The sequence below is a fragment of the Oncorhynchus mykiss genome, chromosome 23 (assembly GCF_057628025.1).
Source record: "Oncorhynchus mykiss isolate SJ-2025 chromosome 23, ASM5762802v1, whole genome shotgun sequence".
Classification (NCBI taxonomy): domain Eukaryota; kingdom Metazoa; phylum Chordata; class Actinopteri; order Salmoniformes; family Salmonidae; genus Oncorhynchus; species Oncorhynchus mykiss.
In genome coordinates this window covers 1,078,819-1,099,019 of record NC_143044.1, presented here as the reverse complement: position 1 = coordinate 1,099,019, position 20,201 = coordinate 1,078,819, and the positions used below count along the sequence as shown (strand labels likewise).

The 20,201-nt window shown below is 42.0% G+C and overlaps 1 protein-coding gene and 1 long non-coding RNA gene across 5 annotated transcripts in view; one reads left to right on the top strand and one right to left on the bottom strand.

Moving 5' to 3' along the window:
• The window catches only part of LOC149972456 (uncharacterized), an 80,411-nt gene extending 67,220 nt beyond the window's left edge, over nt 1–13,191 (bottom strand). The window contains exons 1-2 of one of the 4 annotated variants that reach the window (XR_016490860.1): nt 12,759–13,191; nt 12,329–12,390 (exon numbers count right to left, since the gene is read on the bottom strand). This is a non-coding gene — a long non-coding RNA (uncharacterized LOC149972456). The remainder of the gene's footprint in view (nt 1–12,328; nt 12,391–12,758) is intronic. The other 3 variants (XR_016490857.1, XR_016490859.1, XR_016490858.1) reach the window with 3 other exon arrangements.
• Nucleotides 1–20,201, top strand: part of LOC110502255 (A-type potassium channel modulatory protein KCNIP2) — a 96,630-nt gene that overhangs the window by 21,612 nt on the left and 54,817 nt on the right. The window lies entirely within an intron of this gene.

Sequence of the window (20,201 nt, the reverse complement as noted above, 5' to 3'; positions counted from 1 at the left end):
CCACAGCTATGCCCTGGAGACCATATGTGACTTGATTGCCCCCCATCTATCTTCAGAGTTCGGTCTGTTAGGTGACCTAAACTGGGATATGCTTAACAACCCGGCCGTCCTACATTCTAAGCTAGATGCCCTCAATCTAACACAAATTATCAAGGAACCCACCTATCCTGACCAACTTGCCTTCCAAATACACCTCTGCTGTCTTCAACCAGGATCTCAGCGATCACTGCCTCATTGCCTGCATCCGTTATGGGTCCGCGGTCAAACGACCATCCCTCATCACTGTCAAACGCTCCCTAAAACATTTCTGCGAGCAGGCCTTTCTAATCGACCTGGCCCGGGTATCCTGGAAGGATATTGACCTCATGTCGTCAGTAGAGGATGCCTGGTTGTTCTTTAAAATAAATTACCTCACCATCTTAAATAAGCATGCCCCTTTCAAAAAAATGCTGAACTAAGAACAGATATAGCCCGTGGTTCACTCCAGACATGACTGCCCTCGACCAGCACAAAAACATCCTGTGGCATACTGCACTAGCATCGAATAGTCCCCGCGATATGGAACTTTTCAGGGAGGTTAGGAACCAATATACACAGGCAGTTAGGAAAGCAAATGCTATCTTTTTCAAACCGAAATTTGCATCCTGTACCTCTAACTCCAAAAATGTTTTGGGACACTGTAAAGTCCATGGAGAATAAGAGCACCTCCTCCCAGCTGCCCACTGCACTGAGGCTAGGAAACACTGTCACCACTGATAAATCCACAATAATTGAACATTTCAATAGGCATTTCTCTACGGCTGTCCATGCTTTCCTCCTGGCTACCCCAACCCCGGCCAACAGCTCCGCACCCCCCGCTGCTACTTGTCCAAGCCTCCACAGCTTCTCCTTCACCCAAATCCAGATAGCTGATGTTCTGAAAGAGCTGCAAAACCTGGATACATACAAATCAGCTGGGCTAGACAATCTCGACCCTCTCTTTCTAAAATGATCCGCCACCATTGTTGCAACCCCTATTACTAGTCTGTTAAACCTCTCTTTCATATCGTCCGAGATTCCTAAAGATAGGAAAACTGCCTTGGTCATTCCCCTATTCAAAGGGGGTGACACTCTAGACCCAAACTGTTACAGACCTATATCCATCCTGCCCTGGTTTCTTAGAAAGCCAAGTTAACAAACTGACCATTTCGAATACCACCGTACCTTCTCCGCTGTGCAATCCGGTTTCCGATCTGGTCACGGGTGCACCTCAGCTACGCTGAAGGTACGAAACAATATCATAGCCGCCATTGATAAAAGACAGTACTGTGCAGCCATCTTCATCAACCTGGCCAAGGCTTTCAACTCTGTTAATCACTGTATTCTTATTGGCAGACTCAACAGCCTTGGTTTCTCAAATGATTGCCTCGCCTGGTTCACAAACTACTCCTCAGACAGAGTTCAGTGTGTCAAATTGGAGGGCCTGTTGTCAGGACCTCTGTCAGTCTCAATGGGGGGCCGACTCTTTTCTCTGTATATATCAACGATGTCGCTCTTGCTACGGGTGATTCCTTGATCCACCTCTACGCAGACAACACCATTCTGTCTGGCCCTTCTTTGAACACTGTTAACAAACCTCCAAACGAGCTTCAACGCCATACAACACTCCTTCCGTGGCCTCCAACTGCTCTTAAACGCTAGTAAAACTAAATGCATGCTATTCAACCAATCACTGCTCTCACCCGCCCGCCCGACTAGCATCAATACTCTGGACGGTTCTGACTTAGAATATGTTGACAACTATAAATACCTAGGTGTCTGGCTAGACTGTAAACTCTCCTTCCAGACTCATATTAAACATCTCCAATCCTAAATGAAATCTAGAATCGGCTTCCTATTTCACAACAAAGACTCATTCACTCACGCTGCCAAACATACCCTCGTCAAACTGACTATCCTACTGATCCTCGACGTCATCGATGTCATTTACAAAATAGCCTCCAACATTCAAACTGGATGCAGTCTATCACAGTGCCATCCGTTTTGTCACCAAAGCCCCACATACCACTGACCACCAGCGACAAGTGTGGTCTCGTCGGCTGGCCCTCGCTACATATTCGTCGCCAAACCCACTGGCTCCAGGTCATCTATAAGTCTTTGCTAGGTAAAGCTCCACCATATCTCAGCTCACTTTTCACCATAGCAACACCCACCCGTAGCACGCGCTCCAGCAGGTATATCTCACTGGTCATCCCCAATTCCTTCCAGTTCTCTGCTGCCAATGACTGGAACTAATTGCAAAAATCACTGAAGTTGGAGACTTATATCTCCCTCACTAACTTTAAGCATCCGCTATCTGAGCAGCTTACCTATCGCTGCAGCTGTACACAGCCCATCTGTAAATAGCCCATCCAACTACCTACCTCATCCCCATATTGTTTTTATTTTTTTTAATTGCTCTTTTGCACACCAGTATTTCTACTTGCACATCATCATCTGCACATCTATCACTCGTGTTCATTTGCTAAATTGTAATTACTTCGCTACTATGACCTATTTATTTCCTTACCTCCTTACTCCATTTGCACAAACTGTACATAGATTTTTCTATTGTGTTATTGACTCTATTTTTGTTTATCCCACGTGTAACTCTGTATTGTTTTTTGTCGCACTGCTTTGCTTTATCTTGGTCAGGTCGCAGTTCTCAACTGTCCTACCTGGTTAAATAAAAAAGGTTTAAATAAAAAAGGTATCAGGGGTGTGAGCATGATGTTGGCATTTTAACACCACTGAACAACAGAATTGGTGAAGGAGAGAGGGAAGGAGGGAGAGGGAGAGAGACCAGAGAGAGGACAGCCTCTCCTGCCAAGCAGCTTTCAACTCACCACAACCACTTTGAACTATGTCGTATTAATAAATGAGATTACAGTAAATATCTCATATATAAAGATGATTTGAGGGAGATAGCGTATCTCTCATCATAATGACTGTAGTTTGTCTTTTCTCAAATGTCAATTTGTGGTACTGCTATTGCTGGGGATCTTTGTCTATGACAGGTACCTTTTGTCTGTTTGTGCATATAGACTGAAGTAAAGTATATTCTGAATGGTTGAAAAAATAAATTTTAAAGCAGTTGTCATGATGTTCTCTGAAGGGAGGCCCACTGTTTCAGACTTTGAAAACGGCTGATTTAAAGGAAAGATGTGTTGTCTACAGTCTGGGCTAACTTCATTTCTATACAACAAATAGGCCTCATTTACACCTTGCACTAACGTGGGTTTCGTGATCTGGCCAATATGATCCAATCACTATCTGATCAAGGTTTGTCCAGCCACTGTGTCCGCATTGTGACCAGATTTCCTGGTGTCTCACTGTATGCAATTTTTTTGATAGACATTCTTTGAAGATAATATGAATGTATTTATTTGAAGACAGTTATTGATGCCGTAAGTCAATGGTGCTACCTGTCAAGGATTTTATTAGCCGGTATAATGATGATTTAAATGGTTTGACCGTCCAGATCTGTTTCCAATTAATTCACATCCCGATCCAATTGGTCTCTGACTACCTTCAGAGCTGGTCAGGAAGATCTGATCACAATCTGATAATTTAATCATCTACACCTGTCTAAAGATTTCACACCTGACGTTTTTTTTAAACAAAACACTATATCAAACACATACATAAATACTGCACGCATGCACACACGCACAAGTACATGCACACACACTATTCTCTGTTTCAAATAAGTGCTTGAAGGTGTTTTTAAACCATGGCAGTAATACAATTCTACTATGGAATATCATCTCCTTAGCTGACATTTAGAGAGCACCGCAAAGGCATCAAGACAAACACACTCTGATGCTCCCACTGAGAGATCTGTATTTATTTGCATATTATTCAATTAGAGGCTACACTGCCCCTTAGTGTCTGTATAATGAACACACAGGCCTCCAGTATGTGCTGGAAGGGAGTGTGTGAGAATGAGTGTGAAAGTTTTGTTATTAGATGAACCTCTTTTGTACATATATTAAAGTACACTATATATATGTAGTTGAAGTCAGAAGTTTACATACACCTTAGCCAAAAACATTTAATCTGTTATTCACAATTCCTGACATTTAATCCTAGTAAAAATTATCTGTTTTAGGTCAGTTAGGATCACCACTTTATTTTAAGAATGTTAAATGTCAGAATAATAGTAGAGAGAATGATTTATGATGTATTTCAGCTTTAATTCCTTTCATCGCATTCCCAGTGGGTCAGAAGTTTACATACACTCAATTAGTATTTGGTAGCATTGCCTTTAAATCATTTAACTTGGGTCAAATGTTTTGGGTAGCCTTCCGCAAGCAATTTTGGCCCATTCTGGTGTAGCTGAGTCAGGTTTGTAAAGGTCTCCTTGCTCGCACACGCTTTTTAAGTTCTTAAGTTCTGCCCACAAATGTTCTATAAGATTGAGGTCAGGGCTTTGTGATGGCCACTCCAATACCTTGACTTTGTGGTCCTTAAGCCATTTTGTCAGAACTTTGGAAGTATGCTTGGGGTCATTGTCCATTTGGAAGACCCATTTGCGACCAAGCTTTAACTTTTTTGAGATGTTGCTTCAATATATCTACATAATTGTCCTTCTCATGATGCCATCTATTTTGTGAAGTGCACTAGTCCCTCCTGCAGCAAAGCACCCCCACAAAATGATGCTGCTATCCCGTGCTTCACGGTAGGGATGGTGTTCTTCGGCTTGCAAGCCTTCCCCTTTTTCTTCCAAACATAACGATGGTCATTATTTTTGTTTCATCAGACCAGAGGGCATTTCTCCAAAATGTATGATCTTTGTCCCCATGTGCAGTTGCAAACCGTAGTCTGTCTTTCTTTGTGGCGGTTTTGGAGCAGTGGCTTCTTCCTTGCTGAGCGGCCTTTCAGGTTGTGTCGATATAGGACTCGTTTTACTGTGGATATATGCTTTTGTACCTGTTTCATCCAGTATCTTCACAAGGTCCTTTGCTGTTGTTCTGGGATTGATTTGCACTTTCGCAACAAAGTACATTCGTCACTAGGAAACAGAACGCATCTCCTTCCTGAACAGTATGACGGCTGCGTAGTCCCATGTTGTTTATACTTGCGTACCATTGTTTGTACAGATGGACGTGGTACCTTCAGGTGTATGGAAATTGCTCCCAAGGATGACCCAAACTTGTGGAGGTCTACAAATGTTTTTTTCTGAGGTCTTGGCTGATTTCTTATGATTTTCCCATGATGTGAAGCAAAGAGGCACTGAGTTTCATGCACAAAGTATAGTTTGTTAACAAGACATTTGTGAAGTGGTTGAAAAAGGAGTTTTAATGAATCCAACCTAGGTGTATGTAACCTCCAACTTCAACTGTATATATCTATATATATATATATATATATATATATATATATATATATAAGTATGAGGACACCCCTTCCATTTTGTGGATTTGGCTATTTAAGCCACACCCGTTACTGACAGGTGTCTAGAATCGAGCACACAACCATGCAGTCTCCATAGTCAAACATTGGCAGTAGAATGGCAATACTGAAGAGCTCAGTGACTTTCAACGTGGCACAGTTATGGAATGCCACCTTTTCAACAAGTCAGTTCATAAAATTTCTGCCCTGCTAGAGCTGCCCCGGTTAACTGTAAGTGGTGTTTTTGTGACATAGAAACATCTAGGAGCACCAACCACTCAGCCGCGAAGTGCTAGGCCACACAAGCCCACAGAACGGGACCGCAGAGTGGTGAAGCACCTAGCACGTAAAAGTCTGTCCTTGGTTGCAAGACTCACTACTGAGGACTGCCTCTGGAAGCAACGGCAGCACAATAATCGTTTGTCGGGAGTTCATGAAATGGGTTTCCATGGCCGAGCAGCCACAGACAAGCCTAAGATCACTTTGCATAATGCCAAGCGCCAGCTGGAGTGGTGTAAAGCTCTCCGCCATTGAACTCTGGAGCACGGGAAACGTGTTCTCTGGAGTGATGAATCGTGCTTCACCATCTGGCGGTCCAACGGACGAATCTGGGTTTGGCGGATGCTAGGAGAACCTTACCTGCCCCAATGCATAATGCCAACTGTAAAGTTCCAACATGTAGTGGAAGGCCTTCCCAGAAGAGTGGAGGCTGATATAGCAGCAAAGCGGGGACCAACTCCATATTAATGCCCATCATTCTGGAATTAAATGTTTGATGAGCAGGTGTCCACATACTTTTGGTCATGTAGTGTATGTGTCTATGAGAAAGACAGAAATACGGAAGAGTGAGCTTTTGAGAGACTTGCAGGCCAGTAGGGAATGTGTACTGAGTAACTGCCAACAAGTCAGTTTTGAGTGGTGTGAGTGTGGGTGTGTGTCCTTAGTTTTTATCTCTCTGAGAGTACCAACTAGAGGTGACCGATTATGATTTTTCAAAGCCGGTACCGATTATTGGAGGACCAAAAAAGGCCGATACCGATTAATCGGACAATGTTTTTATTTATTTATTTGTAATAATGACAATTACAACAATACTGAAGGAACACTTATTTTAACTTAATATAATACATCATTAAAATCAATTTAGCCTCAAATAAATAATGAAACATGTTCAATTTGGTTTAAGTTAAGTAATGCAAAAACAAAGTGTTGGAGAAGAAAGTAAAAGTGCAATATGTGCCATGTAAGGAAGCTAACGTTTAAGTTCTTTGCTCAGAACATGAGAACATATGAAAGCTGGTGTTTCCTTTTAATATGAGTCTTCAATATTCCCAGGTAAGAAGTTTTAGATTGTAGTTAGTATAGGAATTATAGGACTATTTCTCTCTATACCATTTGTATTTCATATACATTTGACTATTGGATGTTCTTATAGGCACTTTAGTATTGCCAGTGTAACAGTATAGCTTCCGTCCCTCTCCTCGCTCCTACTTGGGCTCGAACCAGGAACACAACGACAACAGCCACCCTCGAAGCAGCGTTACCCATGCAGAGCAAGGGGAACAACCACTCCAAGTCCCAGAGCGAGTGACGTTTGAAACGCTATTAGCGCGCACCCCGCTAACTAGCGGTTGCACGAGCCTAATCTCGGGAGTTGATAGGCTTGAAGTCATAAACAGCTGCTGGCAAACGCACAAAAGTGCTGTTTACCATCACTCAGTCAGACTGCTCTATCAAATCATAGTCTTTGTTATAACATGGTAACACACAGAAATACGAGCCTTAGGTCATTAATATGGCCGAATCCGGAAACTATCATCTCGAAAATAAGACGTTTTATTCTTTCAGTGAAATACGGAACCGTTCCGTAAACTGTTGCATATACCCTGACTCTGCGTGCAATGAACGCAAGAGAAGCGACACAATTTCACCTGGTTAATATTGCCTGCTAACCTGGATTTATTTTAGCTAAATATGCAGGTTTAAAAATATATACTTCTGTGTATTGATTTTAAGAAAGGCATTGATGTTTATGGTTAGGTACACATTGGAGCAACGATACGCACCGCATCGATTATATGCAACGCAGGACACGCTAGATAAACTAGTAATATCATCAACCATGTGTAGTTAACTAGTGATTATGATTGATTGTTTATTATAAGATAAATTTAATGCTAGCTAGTAACTTATCTTGGCTTACTGCATTCGCGTAACAGTCAGTCTCCTCGTGGAGTGCAATGTAATCAGGTGGTTAGAGCGTTGAACTAGTTAACTGTAAGGTTGCAAGATTGAATCCCCCGAGCTGACAAGGTAAAAATCTGTCGTTCTGCCCCTGAACGAGGCAGTTAACCCACCGTTCCTAGGCCGTCATTGAAAGTAAGAATGTGTTCTTAACTGACTTGGCTAGTTAAATAAAGATTAAATAAAGGTGAAGAAAAAAAAAATCTGCCAAATCGGTGTCCAAAAATACAGATTTCCGATTGTTATGAAAACTTGAAATTGGCCCTAATTAATCGGCCATTCCGATTACAGTAATCTGTCGACCTCTAGTACCAACATCATTAATATAGGTGTCTATGCTCCATGCCCTGACTATAGCTTTCATCTAGCTCTCTACACCTCATATCTCTCTCTCGCTTTTCCTCTCTCTCTGTGGATTGAACTTTCTTCCTCTGTCTCTTTCTTTCTCTCTCTATTTGAGTGCTTTTCCCTATGAATCTCTCGCACCCTCTGCTTTCTCCCTCTCTTATCTCTCTCGCTCTGTCTGTCTCTTCCTGTCTTTCTCTCCTTTTATTATTTTTTCACATAATTTTTCACATAATTTTTTTCCCATTCTGTTTATGCTGTCTCTCTGCATTCAGAGTTCACATTTCTGCATTGTCTTCTCTACTCAACAGTGAATCAATTTGTCTTTCTTCTGTACGAGTTGGTGTGTGCGTGCTGGGGGCTGTGTTTTTGTGTGGAAATTGTCATTTTCAGGCAGTGATCCTGTCACACTGTACGCCTATGGATGTGTAACTAGCTACAGTATGTAGTCGATCTGTGTGTGGACCCTAAAATGTTAGGTTCTGAACTAATATTCATACCAATTTATGAACCTCAGCTATCATATTTGTATCAACTTCAAGTCTGAATGGCATTAATGAAGCCTATGGATAGAGTATAATATAAATAACTTTATTGTGCCAAGGATGAAAGTCCTATATACACATGTACTGTAGATATTACCACGCATGATATTCAAATCAAATCAAATCAAATTTTATTTGTCACATACACATGGTTAGCAGATGTTAATGCGAGTGTAGCGAGGCCAGAATATACCTCCTCACACACACATTCAAATACACACTTGTTCTCTCACACACATTCTGTGTTGGCTATGCTTGTCGCGTCATTGGCGTTTCCAAGCCCCCCCCCCAGCGAAGGGGATGGGAGGTCTCTGCGCTGTTGTCATCATGTCTCTAATCCCTCTATTTTATCATCAATTTGGAAAGGGTGAGTTTAGCTACACTGTGTGTGTGTGTGTTAGTGTGTGCGCACGAGTATGTTTGTCTCATTCTTTCTCTGAATGTTTGCATATTTAAGGATTTGTTTAGTCCAACAGTCCCTGAAGGCTCTAAATGCCATAAATGTTATTTTGAAGAATAGTCATATTCCATATTCAACAGTTGTCTTTGGGTCTTGTTTTTACTCTCTCTGCCCATTAGGAGTCCACTAGGAGTCATATTCCATATTCAACAGTTGTCTTTGGGTCTTGTTTTTACTCTCTCTGCCCAATAGGAGTCCACTAGGAGTCATATTCCATATTCAACAGTTGTCTTTGGGTCTTGTTTTTACTCTCTCTGCCCAATAGGAGTCCACTAGGAGTCATATTCCATATTCAACAGTTGTCTTTGGGTCTTGTTTTTACTCTCTCTGCCCAATAGGAGTCCACTAGGAGTCATATTCCATATTCAACAGTTGTCTTTGGGTCTTGTTTTTACTCTCTCTGCCCATTAGGAGTCCACTAGGAGTCATATTCCATATTCAACAGTTGTCTTTGGGTCTTGTTTTTACTCTCTCTGCCCAATAGGAGTCCACTAGGAGTCATATTCCATATTCAACAGTTGTCTTTGGGTCTTGTTTTTACTCTCTCTGCCCAATAGGAGTCCACTAGGAGTCATATTCCATATTCAACAGTTGTCTTTGGGTCTTGTTTTTACTCTCTCTGCCCATTAGGAGTCCACTAGGAGTCATATTCCATATTCAACAGTTGTCTTTGGGTCTTGTTTTTACTCTCTCTGCCCATTAGGAGTCCACTAGGAGTCATATTCCATATTCAACAGTTGTCTTTGGGTCTTGTTTTTACTCTCTCTGCCCATTAGGAGTCCACTAGGAGTCATATTCCATATTCAACAGTTGTCTTTGGGTCTTGTTTTTACTCTCTCTGCCCATTAGGAGTCCACTAGGAGTCATATTCCATATTCAACAGTTGTCTTTGGGTCTTGTTTTTACTCTCTCTGCCCATTAGGAGTCCACTAGGAGTCATATTCCATATTCAACAGTTGTCTTTGGGTCTTGTTTTTACTCTCTCTGCCCATTAGGAGTCCACTAGGAGTCATATTCCATATTCAACAGTTGTCTTTGGGTCTTGTTTTTACTCTCTCTGCCCAATAGGAGTCCACTAGGAGTCATATTCCATATTCAACAGTTGTCTTTGGGTCTTGTTTTTACTCTCTCTGCCCATTAGGAGTCCACTAGGAGTCATATTCCATATTCAACAGTTGTCTTTGGGTCTTGTTTTTACTCTCTCTGCCCAATAGGAGTCCACTAGGAGTCATATTCCATATTCAACAGTTGTCTTTGGGTCTTGTTTTTACTCTCTCTGCCCAATAGGAGTCCACTAGGAGTCATATTCCATATTCAACAGTTGTCTTTGGGTCTTGTTTTTACTCTCTCTGCCCAATAGGAGTCCACTAGGAGTCATATTCCATATTCAACAGTTGTCTTTGGGTCTTGTTTTTACTCTCTCTGCCCATTAGGAGTCCACTAGGAGTCATATTCCATATTCAACAGTTGTCTTTGGGTCTTGTTTTTACTCTCTCTGCCCAATAGGAGTCCACTAGGAGTCATATTCCATATTCAACAGTTGTCTTTGGGTCTTGTTTTTACTCTCTCTGCCCATTAGGAGTCCACTAGGAGTCATATTCCATATTCAACAGTTGTCTTTGGGTCTTGTTTTTACTCTCTCTGCCCAATAGGAGTCCACTAGGAGTCATATTCTAGCTGACAGACTCATTCTACTGCAGCCCTCATCTGTTGCACAAATAATTTGAGCCGGATCCTGCCGGAACAGGATCCAGCACCTCTCCATTTTGTACTTTTTCGTTCCGGAAACTTTTTGGCCGGTACCTCTTGTGGCATGAAAAATAGTTGTGAGTTTTTGCAATGTAAAACTTCTAATAAACACTATCAAAGTTCAAAGTTGAGTTGCCTCTTCATTATTTCTCCCCCCTGTATCTCTCACAGAACTAGAATGAGATTCACTTTCTATTATCTCTCTCTCTCTCTACTCTGATAGACATGAGCCTGCAACTCTCATCTCTCCAGTATTGTACTTCATAATTCATTTCCTTATAGAACCACGCAAAGCGTTCTGGAGGAGCTGCAGCACTCCTGATCAATTGAAATAAATTTGCCAAAGTTATAGAGTTACTGCTGTCTGTTCAGAAATCAATTGAATAATAGCCTACTACACCATGAGAAAGCCCCAAATTTTGCCACAGAGTATAAATAGCTTCTTTAAAAAAAATTGTGGAGTATAGCCCAATAACAAGGCATATCCTACAGTCAGGAATAAGCTGTGAATCTGTCAGTGAAAAAACAGGATGCAGACAAAACTAGCCTTTCCCAATATTTCAAATAGTTTACAATTGCGGGAAAACACAGGCTGGAAAGCAAATGGCTCCTGCTAAAAAGAGTACTCTCTAATCTGTAAACTGTAGGCTACCAAAATATTTGATCATCTTGTCTTCCAAATATTGTTTTACAAAGTCAAATGAGAGAGAGAGAGAGATAGAGGCTTTTGGCATGAGCACATATGCCATCATCAGGGAGTGAGCTGCGCATCATTGAGTGAGTCAGTGAAACTGGCAAGCATTTTTAGGAGTCTATTATTTCCTCCTCATATTGTAGCATACAATATGTCTCCACACACCCTAGATTTCTGAAAACTTTTGGTATTGTGCAAGTTTGAAACTGGGAAAAAAATGTAACCAAAAAAGGAACATAATGGCAAGGATAAAGGAGAACAAAAATAGGGAAACAGAGAGAAACAGTGGTTTCTCCTTTAAAAGTTGCGAGCTTGCCCCGCTGGACATAGAGGTACCCAGCATCATGGCTTCATTGCTCCAGACCACCACAAGGGGGAGATAGAACACTCGTTATGCATTTGGGTCCCAAGGTTTTTATATGACCAATCATATCGAGTGGTTCCAATGACAAATTTTGACGCGAGCCACCCTTGCCTTATGGCGTTCTTCAACAAAGATGGCTGACAAAACAGATGTAAGTTGTTATAATGTTATAACGAGTCAAGCAAAACATGTACAATTGAGAGGAATATCGTAGTTAACCTTTCTGATCTCCCCATCCCGGATCCGGGTTCGTGAATACAGACTCAAGCTCATTACCATAACGCAACGTTAACTATTCATGAAAATCGCAAATGAAATGAAATAAATATGCCATCTCTCAAGCTTAGCCTTTTGTTAACAACACTGTCATCTCAGATTTTCAAAATATGCTTCTCAACCATTGCAAAACAAGCATTTGTGTAACAGTATTGATGGCTAACGTAGCATTTAGCATTAGCATTCAGCTGGCAACATTTACACAAAAAAACAGAAAAGCATTCAAAAAAATCATTTACCTTTGAAGAACTTCAGATGTTTTCAATGAGGAGACTCTCAGATAGCAAATGTTCAGTTTTTCCTGAAAGATTATTTGTTTAGGACAAATCGCTCCGTTTTCTGCGTCACGTTTAGCTATGAAAAAACCCCTGTATCCAGGATTGTGTAAATCTATCAGCAAGCTCATTAGCATAACACAACGTTAACTATTTATGAAAATCGCAAATGAAATGAAATAAATATGCCATCTCTCAAGCTTAGCCTTTTGTAAACAACACTGTCATCTCAGATTTTCAAAATATGCTTCTCAACCATAGGAAAACAATCATTTGTGTAAAAGTAGCTAGCTAGAGTTAGCATTTCGCGTTAGCATTTAGCGTTAGCATTAGCGTTAGCATCCAGCACGCAACATTAACAAAAACATAAAAGCCTTCAAATAAAATCATTTACCTTTGAAGAACTTCTGATGTTTTCAATGAGGATACTCTCAGTTAGATAGCAGATGCTCAGTTTTTCCAAAAAGATTCCTTGTGTATTAGAAATAGCTCCGTTTTATACATCACATTTGGCTACCAAAAAAAATCCATAAATTCAGTCCTCAAAACGCAAACTTTTTTCCAAATTAACTCCATAATATCGACTGAAAACATGGCAAACGTTTTTTAGAATCAAGCCTCAAGGTGTTTTTCACATATCTCTTCATTGATACATCGTTCTTGGACACATGCTTTCTCTCCTGAATCCCAGGAGAAAATGACCGCACCTGAAGATTACGCACAAATTTAGACAAAGGACACCGGGCGGACCTCTGGAAAATGTAGTCTCTTATGGCCAATCTTCCAATGATATGCCTACAAATACGTCACAATGCTGCTAAGACCTTGGGCGAACGACAGAAAGTGTAGGCTCATTCCTTGCGCAATCACAGCCATATAAGGAGAGAATGGAAAACAGAGCTTCAGAAATTCTGCTAATTCCTGGGTGATGCATCATCTTGGTTTCGCCTGTAGAATGAGTTCTGGGGCACTTACAGACAAAATCTTTGCAGATTCTGAAACTTCAGAGTGTTTTCTTTCCAAAACTGTCAAGAATATGCATAGTCGAGCATCTTTTCGTGACAAAATATCGCGCTTAAAACGGGAACGTTTTTTATCCAAAAATGAAATAGCGCCCCTAGAGCTCTAAGAGGTTTTAACGTAGAGACAAACGTTTGTGCATATTTAATTTACGAAAATCTCTATTTAGCAAGTTATCTGACTAGCTAACGTAAACCAGCTAGCTAGTGTTAGGAGAATGAATTTGTAATTCGTGTTGTTTAATGTTTTAGGGACTCCTGATAAAATCAGCAAACCAGGCGTCTTGTGTCGTCTTGTGAACAGTGGATGTAAAGAATCTAGCTAGCTAAAGCATTTACTGCAAATTTAATGTACAATTGTGTAAGCTTGCCTTGCTTATATTTGCCTTGCAATGCAGCTGAAGTAACACAGCTAGCTAACTATTTACTTGCTTATTGTGTAGTGGAGGATAAAATAACTGTACGCCTATGGATGTGTAACTAGCTACAGTATGTAGTCGATCTGTGTGTGGACCCTAAAATGTTAGGTTCTGAACTAATATTCATACCAATTTATGAACCTCAGCTATCATATTTGTATCAACTTCAAGTCTGAATGGCATTAATGAAGCCTATGGATAGAGTATAATATAAATAACTTTATTGTGCCAAGGATGAAAGTCCTATATACACATGTACTGTAGATATTACCACGCATGATATTCAAATCAAATCAAATCAAATTTTATTTGTCACATACACATGGTTAGCAGATGTTAATGCGAGTGTAGCGAAATGCTTGTGCTTCTAGTTCCGACAATGCAGTAATAACAAGTAATCTAACTAACAATTCCAAAACTACTGTCTTGTACACAGTGTAAGGGGATAAAGAATATGTACATAAGGATATATGAATGAGTGATGGTACAGAGCAGCATAGGCAAGATACAGTAGATGGTATCGGGTACAGTATGTACAAATGAGATGAGTATGTAAACAAAGTGGCATAGTATAGTATAAAGTGGCTAGTGATACATGTATTACATAAGGATACCGTCGATGATATAGAGTACAGTATATACGTATGCATATGAGATGAATAATGTAGGGTAAGTAACATTTATATAAGGTAGCATTGTTTAAAGTGGCTAGTGATATATTTACATCATTTCCCATCAATTCCCATTATTAAAGTGGCTGGAGTTGAGTCAGTGTCAGTGTGTTGGCAGCAGCCACTCAGTGTTAGTGGTGGCTGTTTAACAGTCTGATGGCCTTGAGATAGAAGCTGTTTTTCAGTCTCTCGGTCCCAGCTTTGATGCACCTGTACTGACCTCGCCTTCTGGATGATAGCGGGGTGAACAGGCAGTGGCTCGGGTGGTTGATGTCCTTGATGATCTTTATGGCCTTACTGTGACATCGGGTGGTGTAGGTGTCCTGGAGGGCAGGTAGTTTGCCCCCGGTGATGCGTTGTGCAGACCTCACTACCCTCTGGAGAGCCTTACGGTTGAGGGCGGTGCAGTTGCCATACCAGGCGGTGATACAGCCCGCCAGGATGCTCTCGATTGTGCATCTGTAGAAGTTTGTGAGTGCTTTTGGTGACAAGCCGAATTTCTTCAGCCTCCTGAGGTTGAAGAGGCGCTGCTGCGCCTTCTTCACGATGCTGTCTGTGTGAGTGGACCAATTCAGTTTGTCTGTGATGTGTATGCCGAGGAACTTAAAACTTGCTACCCTCTCCACTACTGTTCCATCGATGTGGATAGGGGGGTGTTCCCTCTGCTGTTTCCTGAAGTCCACAATCATCTCCTTAGTTTTGTTGACGTTGAGTGTGAGGTTGTTTTCCTGACACCACACTCCGAGGGCCCTCACCTCCTCCCTGTAGGCCGTCTCATCGTTGTTGGTAATCAAGCCTACCACTGTTGTGTCGTCCGCAAACTTGATGATTGAGTTGGAGGCGTGCGTGGCCACGCAGTCGTGGGTGAACAGGGAGTACAGGAGAGGGCTCAGAACGCAACCTTGTGGGGCCCCAGTGTTGAGGATCAGCGGGGAGGAGATGTTGTTGCCTACCCTCACCACCTGGGGGCGGCCCGTCAGGAAGTCCAGTACCCAGTTGCACAGGGCGGGTTCGAGACCCAGGGTCTCGAGCTTGATGACGAGCTTGGAGGGTACTATGGTGTTGAATGCCGAGCTGTAGTCGATGAACAGCATTCTCACATAGGTATTCCTCTTGTCCAGATGGGTTAGGGCAGTGTGCAGTGTGGTTGAGATTGCATCGTCTGTGGACCTATTTGGGCGGTAAGCAAATTGGAGTGGGTCTAGGGTGTCAGGTAGGGTGGAGGTGATATGGTCCTTGACTAGTCTCTCAAAGCACTTCATGATGACGGATGTGAGTGCTACGGGGCGGTAGTCATTTAGCTCAGTTACCTTAGCTTTCTTGGGAACAGGAACAATGGTGGCCCTCTTGAAGCATGTGGGAACAGCAGACTGGTATAGGGATTGATTGAATATGTCCGTAAACACACCGGCCAGCTGGTCTGCGCATGCTCTGAGGGCGCGGCTGGGGATGCCATCTGGGCCTGCAGCCTTGCGAGGGTTAACACGTTTAAATGTCTTACTCACCTCGGCTGCAGTGAAGGAGAGACCGCATGTTTTCGTTGCAGGCCGTGTCAGTGGCACTGTATTGTCCTCAAAGCGGGCAAAAAAGTTATTTAGTCTGCCTGGGAGCAAGACATCCTGGTCCGTGACTGGGCTGGGTTTCTTCCTGTAGTCCGTGATTGACTGTAGACCCTGCCACATGCCTCTTGTGTCTGAGCCGTTGAATTGAGATTCTACTTTGTCTCTGTACTGGCGCTTAGCTTGTTTGATAGCCTTGCGGAGGGAATAGCTGCACTGTTTGTATTCGGTCATGTTACCAGACACCTTGCCCTGATTAAAAACAGTGGTTCGCGCTTTCAGTTTCACACGAATGCTGCCATCAATCCACGGTTTCTGGTTAGGGAATGTTTTAATCGTTGCTATGGGAACGACATCTTCAACGCACGTTCTAATGAACTCGCACACCGAATCAGCGTATTCGTCAATGTTGTTATCTGACGCAATACGAAACATCTCCCAGTCCACGTGATGGAAGCAGTCTTGGAGTGTGGAGTCAGCTTGGTCGGACCAGCGTTGGACAGACCTCAGCGTGGGAGCCTCTTGTTTTAGTTTCTGTCTGTAGCACGCACTGTAGCCTGTACATTAAATGTATTCGCTGATCATGTACTCTCCCTGGCAAATAAAGGTGTGGTTCAGGTAGGAATCTCTGAGACATTCTTTTTCAGTCATATCAAACTCCATTATTTGAATGATGCTCTGTCTGCATGTATGTATTACAATTATACACTTCAACAGTGTTTACCACTCCTGCCCCTGGGACATCAATGATTACATATTGTAACTATGCAATAGACTAGAAACATGATTGTTTTGTAATTCATATATACAGAAAAAAAGATCCATATCTAACTCCCTTCATAATTACTCTGAGGACACTGGAAACAGCAGGAAACAGCAGGAAACAGCAGAGGGAACACCCCCCTATCCACATCGATGGAACAGTAGTGGAGAGGGTAGCAAGTTTTAAGTTCCTCGGCATACACATCACAGACAAACTGAATTGGTCCACTCACACAGACAGCATCGTGAAGAAGGCGCAGCAGCGCCTCTTCAACCTCAGGAGGCTGAAGAAATTCGGCTTGTCACCAAAAGCACTCACAAACTTCTACAGATGCACAATCGAGAGCATCCTGGCGGGCTGTATCACCGCCTGGTATGGTAACTGCACCGCCCTCAACCGTAAGGCTCTCCAGAGGGTAGTGAGGTCTGCACAACGCATCACCGGGGGCAAACTACCTGCCCTCCAGGACACCTACACCACCCGATGTCACAGGAAGGCCATAAAGATCATCAAGGACATCAACCACCCGAGCCACTGCCTGTTCACCCCGCTATCATCCAGAAGGCGAGGTCAGTACAGGTGCATCAAAGCTGGGACCGAGAGACTGAAAAACAGCTTCTATCTCAAGGCCATCAGACTGTTAAACAGCCACCACTAACACTGACACTGACTCAACTCCAGCCACTTTAATAATGGGAATTGATGGGAAATGACGTAAATATATCACTAGCCACTTTAAACAATGCTACCTTATATAAATGTTACTTACCCTACATTATTCATCTCATATGCATACGTATATACTGTACTCTATATCATCGACGGTATCCTTATGTAATACATGTATCACTAGCCACTTTATACTATACTATGCCACTTTGTTTACATACTCATCTCATTTGTACATACTGTACTCGATACCATCTACTGTATCTTGCCTATGCTGCTCTGTACCATCACTCATTCATATATCCTTATGTACATATTCTTTATCCCCTTACACTGTGTACAAGACAGTAGTTTTGGAATTGTTAGTTAGATTACTTGTTATTATTGCATTGTCGGAACTAGAAGCACAAGCATTTCGCTACACTCGCACTAACATCTGCTAACCATGTGTATGTGACAAATAAAAATTTGATTTGATTTTGATTTGAATGTAGTTGAATGTAGGTGTAGTATTTCAATGAGATACTTAATTTCAACCAGTGGAGAATGTGAAGCGCTTTATTGAAAGAAGTTCATTATCCAGGTGTCATAAATACATAAATGCATTATAATTCTGATAATTGTAATATTATACAAACAAGTTCAATCTGTACTTCAATGCACACGTGGTGTGCATTATAAAACGAGGAAGAAAGACGAGGTGGTGAGAGAGTTGTAGAAGACAGAAAGGGAAAGAGATAAGAACAGCAGCAGACAGCATATGATTCATGAATTACAGTGCTACTCTAATATTCTCACAGTTCATCACAGTTGCGGTGTCTCCTAACCAGCCTTGGGCCCCCAGTTGGCCCGAAGGTTATCTTAATAGCGGGTGAGGTGGCGATGACGTCAGGTGAGATAGCGATGACCTAGGCCGAGGCTATAGATGGTTTCAAGGCAAGGTCATTTTCATTGACCTCAGATTCTCAGTTTGTCAGTGTCAAAGTAGCCTGTCATTTCCATTTGTGCTTTCATGACAACTGGGAACTCTGAAAAAAACAAGGTCGAATCATGACGTCAGTGATCTTCAGGTCGGAAAGTCAGAGATCTAGAAGAGGCCAACTGATATGGCCAAGCATATATGTATATGTATATATTCATATTCCATTCCTTTACTTAGATTTGTTTGTATTAGGTAGTTGTGAGGTAGCAAATGTGATGATACGCATGCAATGCTTTATTATAAAGGTGATATTTTTTTCTCATGCGTTCCGGTACGTCAGAGCTCTCCAGGTCACCCCACTCACACCTCCCGATTGACAAGTTAAGCACTGCTGTAGAGAATATAATTTGGCCTGTTGATAGTGATCAAGAGGGAGAAAGAGAGAAAGAGGTTCAAAATATACGACTAAACAAATATGGAGTGGAGTGAGTATTGAATGGAGCTCATTAGTTTTAGTTATCCCAGCTCAGTGTATGAATGCAGCAGTTATCCATACGCCTCGGAAATAACAGGAACAGCCAGACCTGCCTGTCCCCTCTATCTCATTCCCTACCAAGGCTTCAGATAGCTTTATAACAAGGACAAGCTGTTCTTCATTTATAATAGGCTGTGTTTGGTTTTGATGGGCTGTGTGTGTGTGTGTGCGCGTTTAAACATCTTTCTGATGGTCTTTGTGTGTTTTTTGTGTTTCTGTGTCCCCTCCTCTGCCTCCCACGCCACTCTGTACCTCATCCTGACAGATGACTGAGTGTATTTGATAACAGCATTATTGTATGGAGGGTTAGAGCGGTAGGCGCTAAGGCTAAGTGAAAGCTGTGTGTGTTGTTTAGCGCTAGTTAGATGAACTCTCTGAGGTGATGTTTCTTAATTCACTGAGACTGTGTCACTCCTCACTTGCCTAGTGGAATGGTGAATTAAATAGCAACACTGTGTGTGTGTGTGTGTGTGTGTGTGTGTGTGTGTGTGTGTTCATAGTATTGGCTTTTTTATACTACATCAATAGCTTTGGCTTTGGCCCTGTGTATAATTGTGTATTGATGACCAGGGATGTTTGGGGAGAAGACGAGAGAGAGAGGAAGATCAGGGGAGAAGAGTAGAGGAGAGGAGAGCGAATGAAGGAGAAGAGGGAGGAGAGCTGATTATACAACTAGAGAACACATCTGTGAGGCCAATTTACCAGCTGACAGATAGAATGAGGTGAAGAATTTAGCAGGAGAAAAGAGGTCCTGGAGGGTAATAAAGTAGGGATGGTTTTTCCTCTCCTCATTCTGTCATTCTCTCCCTGACACTTACAATGTCATCAGACCTTACCCAGCAAAAAACAAACGTTCTCACAAATTTAGAGAACGTTCCCTTACGAGCCTTATTCGGTCATTAGATAACGTTTTCATAGGAATGGTCCAATGATGTGCAAGGACTGTTTCCAAGAGACCATTCCCCTTAATGTTGAACATACCCAGAACATGGTTACCATGTTCACAGACTATTTAATATTAATATTCTAGACACGTTTCATGGGAACATTGCAAGAACATTCATGTGTCCAGTTTTCTGAGGGTTAGGAGAATATTCCATCAACGTCACACCAAACATACACAAAACACGATTGCAATGCATGTTCTCAGAATATAAGATATTAATATTCTAGACACATTTCGTGGAGACGTCGCAAGAACATTCCTGTGTCCAATAATGGATAAAACATAGGACGTTCTGTCATGGTCCACCGGAATTTTTATGTTTAGTTCCCAGCTT